This window comes from Procambarus clarkii, chromosome 43 (assembly GCF_040958095.1).
Source record: "Procambarus clarkii isolate CNS0578487 chromosome 43, FALCON_Pclarkii_2.0, whole genome shotgun sequence".
NCBI lineage: Eukaryota > Metazoa > Arthropoda > Malacostraca > Decapoda > Cambaridae > Procambarus > Procambarus clarkii.
This window is the reverse complement of record NC_091192.1, coordinates 34,778,879-34,792,997: the sequence shown is the minus strand read 5'-3', so window position 1 is coordinate 34,792,997 and position 14,119 is coordinate 34,778,879. Positions and strand designations below refer to the sequence as shown.

The 14,119-nt window shown below is 43.0% G+C and overlaps 1 protein-coding gene across 4 annotated transcripts in view; it reads left to right on the top strand.

The window, feature by feature from the left end:
* The first annotated feature begins 3,245 nt into the window (after positions 1 to 3,245).
* pHCl-1 (pH-sensitive chloride channel 1) overlaps positions 3,246 to 14,119 on the top strand; it is a 545,535-nt gene continuing 534,661 nt past the window's right edge. For all 4 annotated transcript variants that reach the window (XM_069300230.1, XM_069300229.1, XM_069300228.1 and 1 more), the window contains exon 1: positions 3,246 to 3,393. The gene's annotated coding sequence lies outside the window, so the exon portion shown is untranslated. The remainder of the gene's footprint in view (positions 3,394 to 14,119) is intronic.

The following is a 14,119-nucleotide window of genomic DNA, read 5'->3' as shown; positions in this document are numbered from 1 at the left end:
ACCCTTCTTGAGCCCGGATGGGCACATGTATAAGCAAGTAGATGGGGTCGCCATGGGTTCTCACCTAGGTGTCCTGTTTGTGAACTTTTACATGGGTACCATCGAACAAAAGGTCTTAGTCGACATGAACTTGAAACCGGCCATATGCTGCAGGTATGTTGACGACATTTTTACACAGGTACCTGATGTCAGACATCTGCAGGAGCTGAAGGAGGCATTTGAGCGGAATTCTGTGTTGCGTTTCACTTACGAGATGGAGAAGGATGGGAAGCTGCCTTTTCTAGATGTAACAGTCATGGAAAGGAGCGGAGGTTTCCACACTGCAGTCTACACTAAGGAAACAAACATAGGAATGTGCCTCAATGCCAACAGTGACTGCCCAGACAGGTACAAGAGGAGTGTTGTTAACGCTTATGTCGACCGTGCTCTCAGCCACAGCTCAGGATGGAAGCAAGTCGATGAAGAACTCTGTAGGGTAAGGCAGGTCCTAGTCAACAACGGCTTCTCCAATGGTTTCGTTGAAGACAAAGCTCCGACCAGGGAGCTGGTCGGCCGAGCGGATAGCACACTGGACTTGTGATCCTGTGGTTCTGGGTTCGATCCTAGGCGCCGGCGAGAAACAATGGGCAAAGTTTCTTTCACCCTATGCCCCTGTTACCTAGCAGTAAAATAGGTACCTGGGTGTTAGTCAGCTGTCACGGGCTGCTTCCTGGGGGTGGAGGCCTGGTCGAAGACCGGGCCGCGGGGACACTAAAGCCCCGAAATCATCTCAAGATAACCTCAAGATCTCAAGAAGACATCATAAGATGGAAAGTGAAACGCCATGCAACCTCTGAAGAGACAACTAACACAACACCTATACCCCCTATTAGACTATTTTACAGGAACTTCTTTTCCACAGCTCATAAAACGGAGGAAAGGGTCCTGAAAGATATTGTTAATAGAAACGTTATCCCTACAGACAAAAATCAGAAGATACAATTTACGATTTACTATAAAACCAAGAAAACTGCCAACCTACTCATGAGAAACTCTCCAGACACAAAGCAGAACGCTTTGAAAGAGACCAATGTCGTCTATGCCATCAAATGCCCACTTGGGGACAGTAAGCCTCAAAGAACTCAGTATATAGGCAAGACAACAACATCTCTTTCCAGGCGATTAACGATGCATAAGCAACAGGGCTCCATTAAGGAACATATAATCTCTTCCCACAACCAGACCATCACCAGAGAAGTCTTAACAAAAAACACGGAAATCATCGATAGATACAGCGATAGCAGGCGGCTTGATATCTGCGAGGCACTACACATTAAGAAGTCAACACCAGCAATCAACAGCCAATTAAAGCACAACTATATTCTACCCACTTCAAGACTCCGCACCAATATAGAAGCATCAAGAAATATGGGCCAATAGGCCCTTTGCATTTACTTCCATTCTTTCCCTTTAACTTTACCCAATATTTCGTGTTCTATCTTGTGTTGAAAGTTTGTTTTCACCTCATCCAAAACTGTTGTAACATATCACCTCACCCAAATGCAGGTATATAAAATGAAAAGCCGTTTGAATTATAGCATAGTAAGAAATCTGTTTTAGTGTTTGCAGGTTATAGTTGTGTGTGTGCATTAAAGTCTTTGAAAATGTAATAAGTTATTACGAAACGCGTTCAAGTGTCGCGTCAGACTGGAAATAAAAAATGAATTTTGGAGAACTGATTTTTCTATTATCATCGACAGTGAAAAGAACCATAAGAAATATTGAGAAAATTCGTGTTAGAATTATTAATCTATATATATATATATATATATATATATATATATATATATATATATATATATATATATATATATATTGGATGGCATACACACTGTATGGTGGATGAGGCACCCGGGTTCTCTCTTTACCTCTCCCTCTCCCTCGCTCCTCCCTCTCTTCCCTCCTTTCTCAATTTCCTCAGTCTATAATCTCTCTCATCTGTCGTCCATCATTCCCTCTTCTCTCTCCCTCTCCCCCTCTTCCCCATCTTTCCGCTCTCCACCTTTCTCCCCCCCAACATTATCCCCTCTCACCCGCCCATCTTGTCTCCTCCAACCCTCCTCCCACCCCCTCTCTCCTTCCCTCTCCTCTTTACTCTCCTTCCGTCTCCCATTTACTCTCTCACAACATCCCCTTTCTCCTTCTTTCTCTCTTCTATCCCCCCCATCTCTCTCTCTCTCTCTCTCTCTCTCTCTCTCTCTCTCTCTCTCTCTCTCTCTCTCTCTCTCTCAGAAAATTCTCACAGAATTAAACATTTGAAAACACAAAAAGACCTCATCCTGATTTCAGACGTCTTTAAAATCGCAGGGGACACTGTAGATGTAAATATTTCTTAATAAGTAGCACTGAGGCCGACCCCGACTGGCCTATGACACTCATATCCTCCCTCCCCACCCACGTGTCATCTTGGAAAGCTGGATGAGGGCTGGGCATAATCATTTAGCCTTCTACTTAGAACAAACAGAAAAGCAGACAGACAGACATACACTATTTTATCATAAAGGGTTTATAAAACATTACGGTTATAATAAACCGATGTTATATTCATGAGTAAATTTATTCAACGAATTATTGGAATTATTCAACAAATATTGAAGTAGATCTGGTGTAGTTGTGGCGGTATATTAACAGTATGTTGGTTATTGTGTTGTAGTACAACCGCTGCAGTACAAGAGTACATGAGACAGTGTTGTGTGTACACACATGAGCGCTCTGCCACATACAAATGTGGCACAGCGTCCAAGAGTGCTTAGTTGGACTCGACGTGGACCAACAACACACACTGTTACACAGGGTTGGCATCCAAGCTAAAAACAGTTGGATGGTGAGGTCTGCCAGTTTGTGTTGGAGCAGAGAGTGGTGCAGTTGGTGGCCTCCGAGCGTGGGAGAGCCTCCACCTAGAGCGTGGCCGGGTTGTGACCTCTTGTTCTGACCTCTGGTCAGGTGGTTTAAGGGTGGGAAGAGTGCCATACAGCTGTCTGTAGGGGAGGCAGCGGGCCACTTTGGATCGCAAGTGCCCATAGTTTTGTAAAGTGTTCATTGTGATTAGTTAAGCCAAGTGTTGATCAGTGTAGGTGTCCAGTGCCGCAAGACTACAGTGTAGTGCGCCATTTCTTCTTTCCCGACAGTATAAAAATATCCGTAATACAAAGTGATTGCTAAAAACAAACGACTGAAACGCAAAATGTTCTGAAGCGAACCAGAAGTGAAACAGCGAAGGAATCAAGAAGTGAAGAAGTGGTTGTGCAGGACGGACAGTGCCTGCGTGTACTTACCAAAATAGATGAGATAATTGTGACCAGAGAGAGAGAGATGCTGCGGCCTGGCCAGTGTGCCCTTCGTCTCGTCTGACAGGTGAGTCTCGCCTCCAGGTAACTAACGAGGCCAAGCTTCACGAAATAAATTTTCTGGGTGGGAGGCGGTGGGATAAGAATGTTGTGTTCAGTTACCCAGAGCTGTCTTCTGAAGCACAGCCTTAATGTGACAAGGGGACATGTTGATCTTGTTTCATGTTCATAACTTGAACACACACACCCACCCACTCCCTGACCCCCCACTCACCCTCGGGCACCCACCCACTCTCTGACCCCTATTTACCCCGGGCACCCACCCACTCCTTGACCCCCACTCACCCCCAGACTCCCACTCACTCCCTGACACTAAACTCTCAGGGCCTAGGGTGTCCAGAAAGAGCCTGAATATTTGGTACACGAACGCCGACGGAGTTACAAGCAAAACAGAGGAAATTAAAGAAAGAGTAAGAGAAAATGATTCAGATTTGATTGCAATAGTGGAAACGAAAATAAATTATATGATCGCTGATGCAATATTTCCAGGGGGAGTCCAACTGATAAGGAAAGAAATACAACAAAGGCAAGAAGGAGGAGTTGCACTCCTTGTAACGCAGGAGTGGACATTTGAAGAACTCGAGAAAAGTGAAGTTTGAGTGAAGACATACACACAGACGCCATCTCCGTACTCTGACAGCAGATGGAAAAAGAATTACGGTGCTGGTAATTTTCAACCCTACCAGCCAAACAACACAAGACCCTCAGACAGAAATATGACGACAACAAAGTATGCATAGAGACATTGCAGAGAGCAGCGACAAAGGCATACATGTGGTGTGTGTGAAATGTGAAAGGGCATAAATGTGGTGTGGGGGAATAAAAATAGCTAGTAAACAGTTGATTGGCAGTTGAGAGGCGGGCCGAAAGAGCAAAGCTCAGCCCCCGCAAACACAACTAAGCGAATACATTATGAGAGCTATTCTAGCCATGGAGGACCTTAATCATGGAGAAATTGACGGGGATTCCAGAAATCCTCATGATGGGGAAGAAACGTGGGGAGCGAAATTAGTAGAAGTTATAGAAAGAAACTTCTTAACCCAACATGTAAAGAAGGACACACGATAAAGGGGAGGAGATACACCAAGCCTTCTGGACTTGATCTTCACCCAGAATGAGGAAGACATTGAGGACTTAAAGCATGAAATACCACCAGGAGCAAGTGGCCATTGTGTCCTGGTATTCCACTACATGATGGACCTCAGAACAGTGCCTATATGACAAGTAGTCAGGGAAGGGAGAGTAGACTATAAAAAGGGAACTACATGAAAGTAAGAGAGTATCTGGGAAGTGTGCAATGGGAGAAGGAACTTAAAGGGAAGACGGTCCAGGAAATGATGGACCAAGTCAAGCTGAGGTGCAAAAAGGCAGAAAAGATATTCATACCACCACTAAGGGAAAAAAAGAGCATATAATAACCTGTGGTTCAATAGACAGTGTCAGAGAGCAACAGCTAAAAGCAGGAGGGAGCGGAGGAAATGCAGAAAACAAAGGACAGAGGCCAAGGTAGAGGCAGAGGTTTAGACGCAACACGGCCGGGAATGACTACACAAACATAAGAAGATTAGCAGAAAGAAACTATGAAAATAATATTGCCTCCAAACCAAAGAGCCAACGACTCCTACATAGCCATATAAGAAGGAAAATGACAATGAATGACCAAGTGACCAGGTTACTAAAAAGGGGGAGGCCAGTATACAGAAAATGATAAAGAAATTTGTGATGAACTCAATGCCAGCTTCCATGGAGTGTTCACTACTGAGCCTGAACAGCTCCCAGAGCTAGCTGAGGAAGCAGCCCCCTGATAAGAAACTACTAAATTTTGAGGTAACAGCGGTGGAAGTAAGAATTCAGCTAGCATTACTAGATGTAACTAAAGCTACTGGGCTAGATATAATATCACCATGGATGTTAAAAGAAGCAGCACAGGCCCTCAGCACACCTCTAGCACTAATCTATAATGAGTCACTTTCACTTCCAGCAGCCCAGCTGCTGGAAGAAGGCAAATGAGGTGCCAATCTACAAGAAAGGAGATAGAGAAGAGGCCGTTAACTACAGACCAGTGTCGCTCACAAGCATCCCTTGCAAAGTAATATAATTATAAAATTATAAGGTTAAGACTAGTTGCACACCTAGAAAGAATTATATTTGTAAGCAAACAACAGCACGGCTTTGGAGAAGGGAAATTATGCCAGACGACGGGAACTCATGTCTGGAGTTTTATGATAAGGTGACGAAAATAAGGCAAGACAGAGAAGGAGGATGGGCAGATTGCATGTTTCTGGATTGCCAAAAAAGCCTTTGATACAGTACCACAGAAGGTTACTATACAAACTTGAGAGGCAGGCGGGAGTAGATGGAAGCGCACTATCATGGGTAAGGAATTACCTGATAGACAGGTGTCAGAGAGTGACAGTGAGGGGCGAGGAGTCCGACTGGCGTAGAGTAACAAGCGGGGTGCCTCAAGGATCGGTGCTGGGTCCCATACTATTACTCGTTTACGTGTAATAGTATGGGTCTATTAGACTCCTGCAGTCAAAAGACTTGACTGCAGGAGTCAAGTCTTTTTTGTCAATGTTTGGAGATGATGTAAAACTAATGAGGAGGGTTGAGACAGATGAGGATTGCAAGATTCTACAGGATGACCTGAACAGGTTGCAGAGATGGTCCGAGAAATGGCTGCTAGAGTTCAACACTAACAAGTGAAAGGTGATGGAATTGGGGACAGGAGACAGAAAGACTAATATACGATGAAGGGAAACTACCTCCCTATAACGTCTAGAGACCTGGGAGTGCACATAACACTTAACCTAACTTCAGAGGCTCATATAACGTCTACGTAACGTAGAATAACGTCAGCCGCATACTCTACTCTGGCAAAAGTCAGAACACCCTTCAGAAACTTGAATAAGGAGGCTTCTAGATTACTGTAAACCGTCTATGTGAGGCTAGTCTTAGAGTATGCCGCCCCAACTTGGTACCCCCATCTTAAAAACCACATAAGGAAGCTCGAAAAGGTGCAGAAGTTTGCAACGAGACTCGTCCCAGAGCAGCGAGGGATGAGGTATGAAGACAGACTGAAGGAACCAAGCCTGACAACGTTAGAAAGTAGGAGGAAGAGGGGGGGGACATGATACAGACGTATAAAATACTTAAGAGTGATTGTCAAGATGGTAACAAAGGTAACGTTTACAATAAATATTAACAGAACAAAGGGGCACGAATGGAAGCTTGAGACTCAGATGTGTCATAGAGATGTTATAAAGTTTTCCTCTAGCGTGAGGGAAGTGAGTAAATGGACTGACCTAAAGGAGTAGGTCGTAGAGGCTAACTCCAGCCATAACTTTAAAAGCAGATATGATAAGGAAATAGGTCAGGAGTCATTGTATTATAAAACCAACGGTTAGAAAAGCTGGGTCCAAGAGCTAGAGCTCGATCCTGCAGGCAGAACTAGGTGCCTAGGCAGAACTATATATATATATATGTCGTACCTAGTAGCCAGAATGCACTTCTTGGCCTACTATGCAAGGCCCGATTTGCCTAATAAGCCAAGTTTTACTGAATTAATATATTTTCTCTAATTTTTTTCTTATGAAATGATAAAGCTACCCATTTCATTATGTATGAGGTCAATTTTTTTATTGGAGTTAAAATTAACGTAGTTATATGACCGAACCTAACCAACCCTACCTAACCTAACCTAACCTATCTTTATAGGTTAGGTTAGGTTAGGTAGCCGAAAAAGTTAGGTTAAGTTAGGTTAGGTAGTCGAAAAACAATTAATTCATGAAAACTTGGCTTATTAGGCAAATTGGGGCTTGCATAGTAGGCTGAGAAGTGCGTTCTGGCTACTAGGTACGACATATATATATATATATATATATATATATATATATATATATATAGGTGGTGTCAAGGTTTAGGTGGTGTTGTGACATTCCGACTTACGACATTGAGAGAGTGTTAAGGCGGAAAACACTGGTTGACACCGGTGGTGCTCACCTGAATATTGGTCCACTGAGCCCGATGTTGGCACACTAAAAACTGCTATACCCTGACAGTCACATCCTGAGTGTGCCTACACCTTGCTGCACCCTACAACTGCATCAATAATGTCCTCACACATCTCCAGTTGGTGCCGTGATATCTTCCAAGTTTTCTTTAAAAGTCAAAGTATCAACGTGTTGCTTCTCACCTTAATCCGTCAACATTACCGTAGCACACATGCGACACCAATGAATATATCACTTGAAATCAAACATGTTTGGTAATACTAGGTATAACAGAGGCTTGGGGCGGGGCCCCCAGGGCGACTGTGGGGGCCCCCAGGGTGACTGTGGGGGCCCCCAGGGTGACTGTGGGGGCCCCCAGGGCGACTGTGGGGGCCCCCAGGGCGACTGTGGGGGCCCGGGACTGAGACAAAGTTGATCTGTAACACCGGGCGGGTTCGAGGCTATATTTACGCAACAATTGGGCAAAGCGGGATGCTCTGCCGCTCAAGGCGGAGCAAGAGAGCTGCAGGATTTGTGCAAATTTAGTTTATTTGAAATATATTTTCTCAATTGTTGAAGGAAAATTGTCGATTTTTTTTTTTTGCCGAGAATTTCGTTGTCGTGACCAGAAATGTATTTAAGGGGAATGGAGTTGATCTGAAGGAAAGTAGAAGATGGTGCTGATCGCAGGGGGGGGGGGGGGGGAGGGTGGGGGGGTTAACCTGTGTTTGTATCGAGTACGTCTCTGGACCAGCTCGGCCCCGGCAGGTGGTTTCTTAGTGGCCGATCCCTCTCCTCCTTTGACAATGCTGGCTTTAGTGTATATATATATATATATATATATATATATATATATATATATATATATATATATATATATATATATATAACTAAGTTGTTTTCAGTTGCATATTGTCCTGGGGACCATTCAGGCTTGTTCGCATATATATATATATATATATATATATATATATATATATATATATATATATTAGTATATTTTGGTAGCAGTCTTTCCTGTAGACATATATTATTAAATATGACCGAAAAAGTAAGATTAATAATTCTAACACGAATTTTCTCAATCTTTCGTACATTACGCTTCACTGTTGGAGGTAAATCAAAAATCACTTCTCCAAAATTCATTTTTATTTCTAGTCTGACGCGACACGGGCGCGTTTCGTAAAACTTATTACATTTTCAAAGACTTCACAAATACACAACTGATTAGAACTTGCGTTTCCCTGATTTTATATCTACATTTGAGTGAGGTGGGAAGGGTGATGTGGCATTACATTTGAGTGAGGTGGGAAGGGTGATGTGGCATTAACACAAGACAGAACACTAGGGGATATTAATAGGGTATTAAAAGTATCAACACAAGACAGAACAGAAACAATGGGTATTGAATAGAAGTGTTTGTAGAAAGCCTATTGGTCCATATTTCTTGATGCTTCTATATTGGAGCGGAGTCTTGAGGTGGGTAGAATATAGTTGTGCAATAATTGGCTGTTGATTGCTGGTGTTGACTTCTTGATGTGTAGTGCCTCGCAAACGTCAAGCCGCCTGCTATCGCTGTATCTATCGATGATTTCTGTGTTGTTTACTAGGATTTCTCTGGCGATGGTTTGGTTATGGGAAGAGATTATATGTTCCTTAATGGAGCCCTGTTGTTTATGCATCGTTAAACGCCTAGAAAGAGATGTTGTTGTCTTGCCTATATACTGGGTTTTTTGGAGCTTACAGTCCCCAAGTGGGCATTTGAAGGCATAGACGACGTTAGTCTCTTTTAAAGCGTTCTGTTTTGTGTCTGGAGAGTTTCTCATGAGTAGGCTGGCCGTTTTTCTGGTTTTATAGTAAATCGTCAGTTGTATCCTCTGATTTTTGTCTGTAGGGATAACGTTTCTATTAACAATATCTTTCAGGACCCTTTCCTCTGTTTTATGAGCTGTGGAAAAGAAGTTCCTGTAAAATAGTTCCTGTTTCCAAAAAACCCAGTATATAGGCAAGACAACAACATCTCTTTCTAGGCGTTTAACGATGCATAAACAACAGGGCTCCATTAAGGAACATATAATCTCTTCCCATAACCAAACCATCGCCAGAGAAATCCTAGTAAACAACACAGAAATCATCGATAGATACAGCGATAGCAGGCGGCTTGACGTTTGCGAGGCACTACACATCAAGAAGTCAACACCAGCAATCAACAGCCAATTATTGCACAACTATATTCTACCCACCTCAAGACTCCGCTCCAATATAGAAGCATCAAGAAATATGGACCAATAGGCTTTCTACAAACACTTCTATTCAATACCCATTGTTTCTGTTCTGTCTTGTGTTGATACTTTTAATACCCTATTAATATCCCCTAGTGTTCTGTCTTGTGTTAATGCCACATCACCCTTCCCACCTCACTCAAATGTAATGCCACATCACCCTTCCCACCTCACTCAAATGTAGATATAAAATCAGGGAAACGCAAGTTCTAATCAGTTGTGTATTTGTGAAGTCTTTGAAAATGTAATAAGTTTTACGAAACGCGCCCGTGTCGCGTCAGACTAGAAATAAAAATGAATTTTGGAGAAGTGATTTTTGATTTACCTCCAACAGTGAAGCGTAATGTACGAAAGATTGAGAAAATTCGTGTTAGAATTATTAATCTTACTTTTTCGGTCATATTTAATAATATATATATATATATATATATATATATATATATATATATATATATATATATATATAACACACACACACACACACACACACACACACACACAACAGGCTGCAGAGATGGTCAGGGAAATGGCTACTGGAGTTTAACACCAGTAAATGTAAAGTTATGGAAATGGGATCAGGTGACAGGAGACCAAAGGGACAGTACACAATGAAGGGGAACAGCCTACCTGTAACGATTCGAGAAAGAGAGCTGGGAGTGGATGTGACACCTAATCTAACTCCTGAGGCACATATAAATAGGATAACGACAGCAGCGTACTCTACACTGGCGAAAATTAGATCTTCATTCAGAAACCTAAATGAGGAAGCTTTTAGGGCGCTTTACACTGCCTACGTGAGACCCGTCTTAGAGTATGCCGCGCCATCATGGAGCCCCCACCTGAAGAAACACATAAAGAAACTGGAGAAGGTTCAGAGGTTTGCGACGAGGCTTGTCCCAGAGCTACGAGGGATGGGATATGAAGAGCGGCTGAAGGAACTGAACCTTACGACACTAGAGAAAAGAAGGGAGAGAGGAGATATGATAGGGACATATAAAATACTCAGGGGAATTGACAAAGTGGAAATAGATGAAATGTTCACACGTAATAATAACAGAACGAGGGGACATGGGTGGAAACTGGAAACTCAGATGAGTCACAGAGATGTTAGGAATTTTTCTTTTAGCGTGAGAGTAGTAGAAAAATGGAATGCACTTGGGGAACAGGTTGTGGAAGCAAATACTATTCATACTTTTAAAACTAGGTATGATAGGGAAATGGGACAGGAGTCATTGCTGTAAACAACCGATAGCTAGAAAGGCGGGATCCAAGAGTCAATGCTCGATCCTGCAAGCACATATAGGTGAGTACATATAGGTGAGTACACACACACACACACACACACACACACACACACACACACACACACACACTTCCTAATGCATTGGAATTGGAATGCATTAGGAAGTGATGTGGTGGAGGCTGACTCCATACACAGTTTCAAGTGTAGATATGATAGAGCCCAGTAGGCTCAGGAATCTGTACACCAGTTGATTGACAGATGAGAGGCGGGACCAAACAGCCAAAGCTCAACCCCCGCAAGCACAAATAGGTAAGTACAATTAGGTAAGCGCGCACACACATACACACACTCATGTGGGGCGTCGGTGGCTGTGTGGATAGCACGTTGTGCACGTAATTCTGTGGCCCGGTTTCGATTCCCGGCGCCGGCGAGAAACAATGGGCTAAGTTTCTTTCACCCTGATGCCCTTGTTACCTAGCAGTAAATAGGTACCTGGGAGTTAGACAGCTGTTACGGGCTGCTTTCTGTGTGTGTGTGGGGGGGGGGGGGAATTAGTTAGTTAGTAGTTAGTAAGAGAAACAGTTGATTGACAGTTGAGAGGCGGGACCGAAAGAACAGAGCTCAACCCCCGCAAACACAACTAGGTGAACACAACTAGGTGAGTACACACACACACATTCCTCCCAGCGTGGCCCGGGTCTCTCAGTCTCTCTTACTTAGAACATAAAATATTTAAATATCCCCCCCCCCCTCGTCCTCCCGCCGCCCCTCATCTCTTTCATAAAATATATCATGGCAAAATGAAATTAATTTATGTGTTTAAAAAATAATTTTTGATGAAAAAAAAAGACGTAGGACATCTGAACGAATATTTCCCACTTGACCAGAACTGAATCAGTGAGAATCACGTGTGAATAATTAATATTTCTTGAATCAGTGAGTCAGCTCGGGGTAGGATGTGTACTGTAAACAAAAAATGTGATCTTAAAAATCTAAATAATCTTAAAAAAATGTATTTTTTAAGTTTTTGAAAATATTTTGGTGCTTAACTGGCGGGCAGTGCCAAGAGTGGTGGTGGGGCCTGGCACGCTGTTTCCCTTTGTATTCTGGCGACCCCGACCAGCCTATGTTCATCCCATACCCCAGACCATTCCTTGTGCCTATTTGGGTGAGGCTGGCCCCAAGTGTTTGGTTCGCGATTTTTATAGCGAGTAGTTTGAAATATTTGGTGTGAATCCCCTAAATTCTTTGTGATGCTAATAATATTTTCTGTGTGGCCAACACAGTTGTTTCGATGTTTCGTAATAATAATTTTTTCGAGAGAGGGGAAGCAAGGGATGAGGACGAGGGGGTCGAGGGGAAAATGTATCACTTAAACTCAATGACCCCTCAGGATTCGAACCCAGGCTACCGCGGGTCTCCCCCGTCAACGGCGCTGGTACACTGGCTACTGCACCAGTGATCGCCATAAGTATTGGTGGGTCATGACACTTACATACACAAGTTCCATGACCAACCAACACCCGGCGACACTCGTGGTTCGAATCCCAGTTATTTCATCAAGTTTCTGAACACGCAGGGGTCGCCCTGAGTATATTCGTGAGCAATGAGTAATTGGGTCCTGAGTAATTGGTCCTCCAACACGGGTTATGTAGCACAGAATGTATATATTTATTTATGTAGGTTAGATTGGCTTTTTAAAAGCACAACAATGATCTTCTGCGGTTGATTGTTCCATAAATCGCTGAACTGTATGTTTACCAGATCTCTAACTCTGTCCATGGAGGCGAGAAGTGTTGGGATCGAACTGTCGACAACCCAACACATTTACTTTAGGTTTATTCTGAGTGTTTATCCTATGTTTCGTTGTACTATAACGGGGTACATTAATGTGATCAGGTGTCAGCCTCAGCCGGACCTATAGTCAGGTGCGACACACTTTGTGCTGAGGTCTGACAAAGGACAAGAAAATAAGATTGTATAAAAACTTCATCATGGATATATTCGGATATATCTCTAACCACCTTATATACAATGTATATATATTAAGGCATTGTACACAAGTACAGATTATATATAATATATATATATATATATATATATATATATATATATATATATATATATATATATATATATATATAGATATATATATATATATATATAGAGAGAGAGAGAGCCACTGCGACCATGAAATGGTCGTCTCTTGTCCGATGGTTCTTCCCACTTATAGATCATCCACTTTCCCGTATTTAGGACCACTTCGGAAACTGTGTGTTATCTCAACGCCTCTAACTATCAATGACGGTGCCTTCCACGAGCTCAGAGACGTCTACCATGCCGCTAGGTCCTCACGTCCGTTTCCTTTGGTGAGGGTGGAGCACACTAACAGTTGGGTCAGTTGGTCAAACATCCAAACGCGACGACAGCCTGTTGACTCAATGGAGGAGAGTAGATGTCTGTCTCTCCACATGCTCCGGCCAGCACACGTTACCTCGCCCGGTGGTTCTGATTGGCTAACAGAAATTCCCGCCACCGGACGAGCCATACCGTGCTGACCGTTAACGACCTCCATGGTTGTTAACCTCGTTCTTCCTGTAATAATGAACGTATGACTTAAATAATCGTGCCTTTATGCGATGAAATAACACGATACGATATATCGTAACAGAAGGAAATGTATACAATGACCAACTGAGCCACAAACATTAGAATGATATTTCTTAGTGTCAGTGTAAACAAACAGAATGCACAAGGCAGTGATGTGGCGGAGACAGGGGCTCTGCACAGTTTAAAATGTAGATACGACAGCCCAGTAGGCTCAGGAACCTAAACATCTGATTGACGGTTGAGAGGCGGGACCAAAGAGCCGAAGCTCAACCCCCGCAAGCATAAATAAGTGAGTACTAGTACCTTAGCTACGGAGCCCCTCGCTATCAACACACTGAACTTGACTCTCAAAAAACAAATATCATCGTTCACACGGTGAGCGGGATGCTGTGAGAGTAGTGATGCTGTGAGAGTAGTGATGCTGTGAGAGTAGTGATGCTGTAAGTGAGAGTAGTGATGCTGTAAGTGAGAGTAGTGATGCTGTAAGTGAGAGTAGTGATGCTGTAAGTGAGAGTAGTAATGCTGTAAGTGAGAGTAGTGATGCTGTAAGTGAGAGTAGTGATGCTGTAAGTGAGAGTAGTAATGCTGTAAGTGAGAGTAGTAATG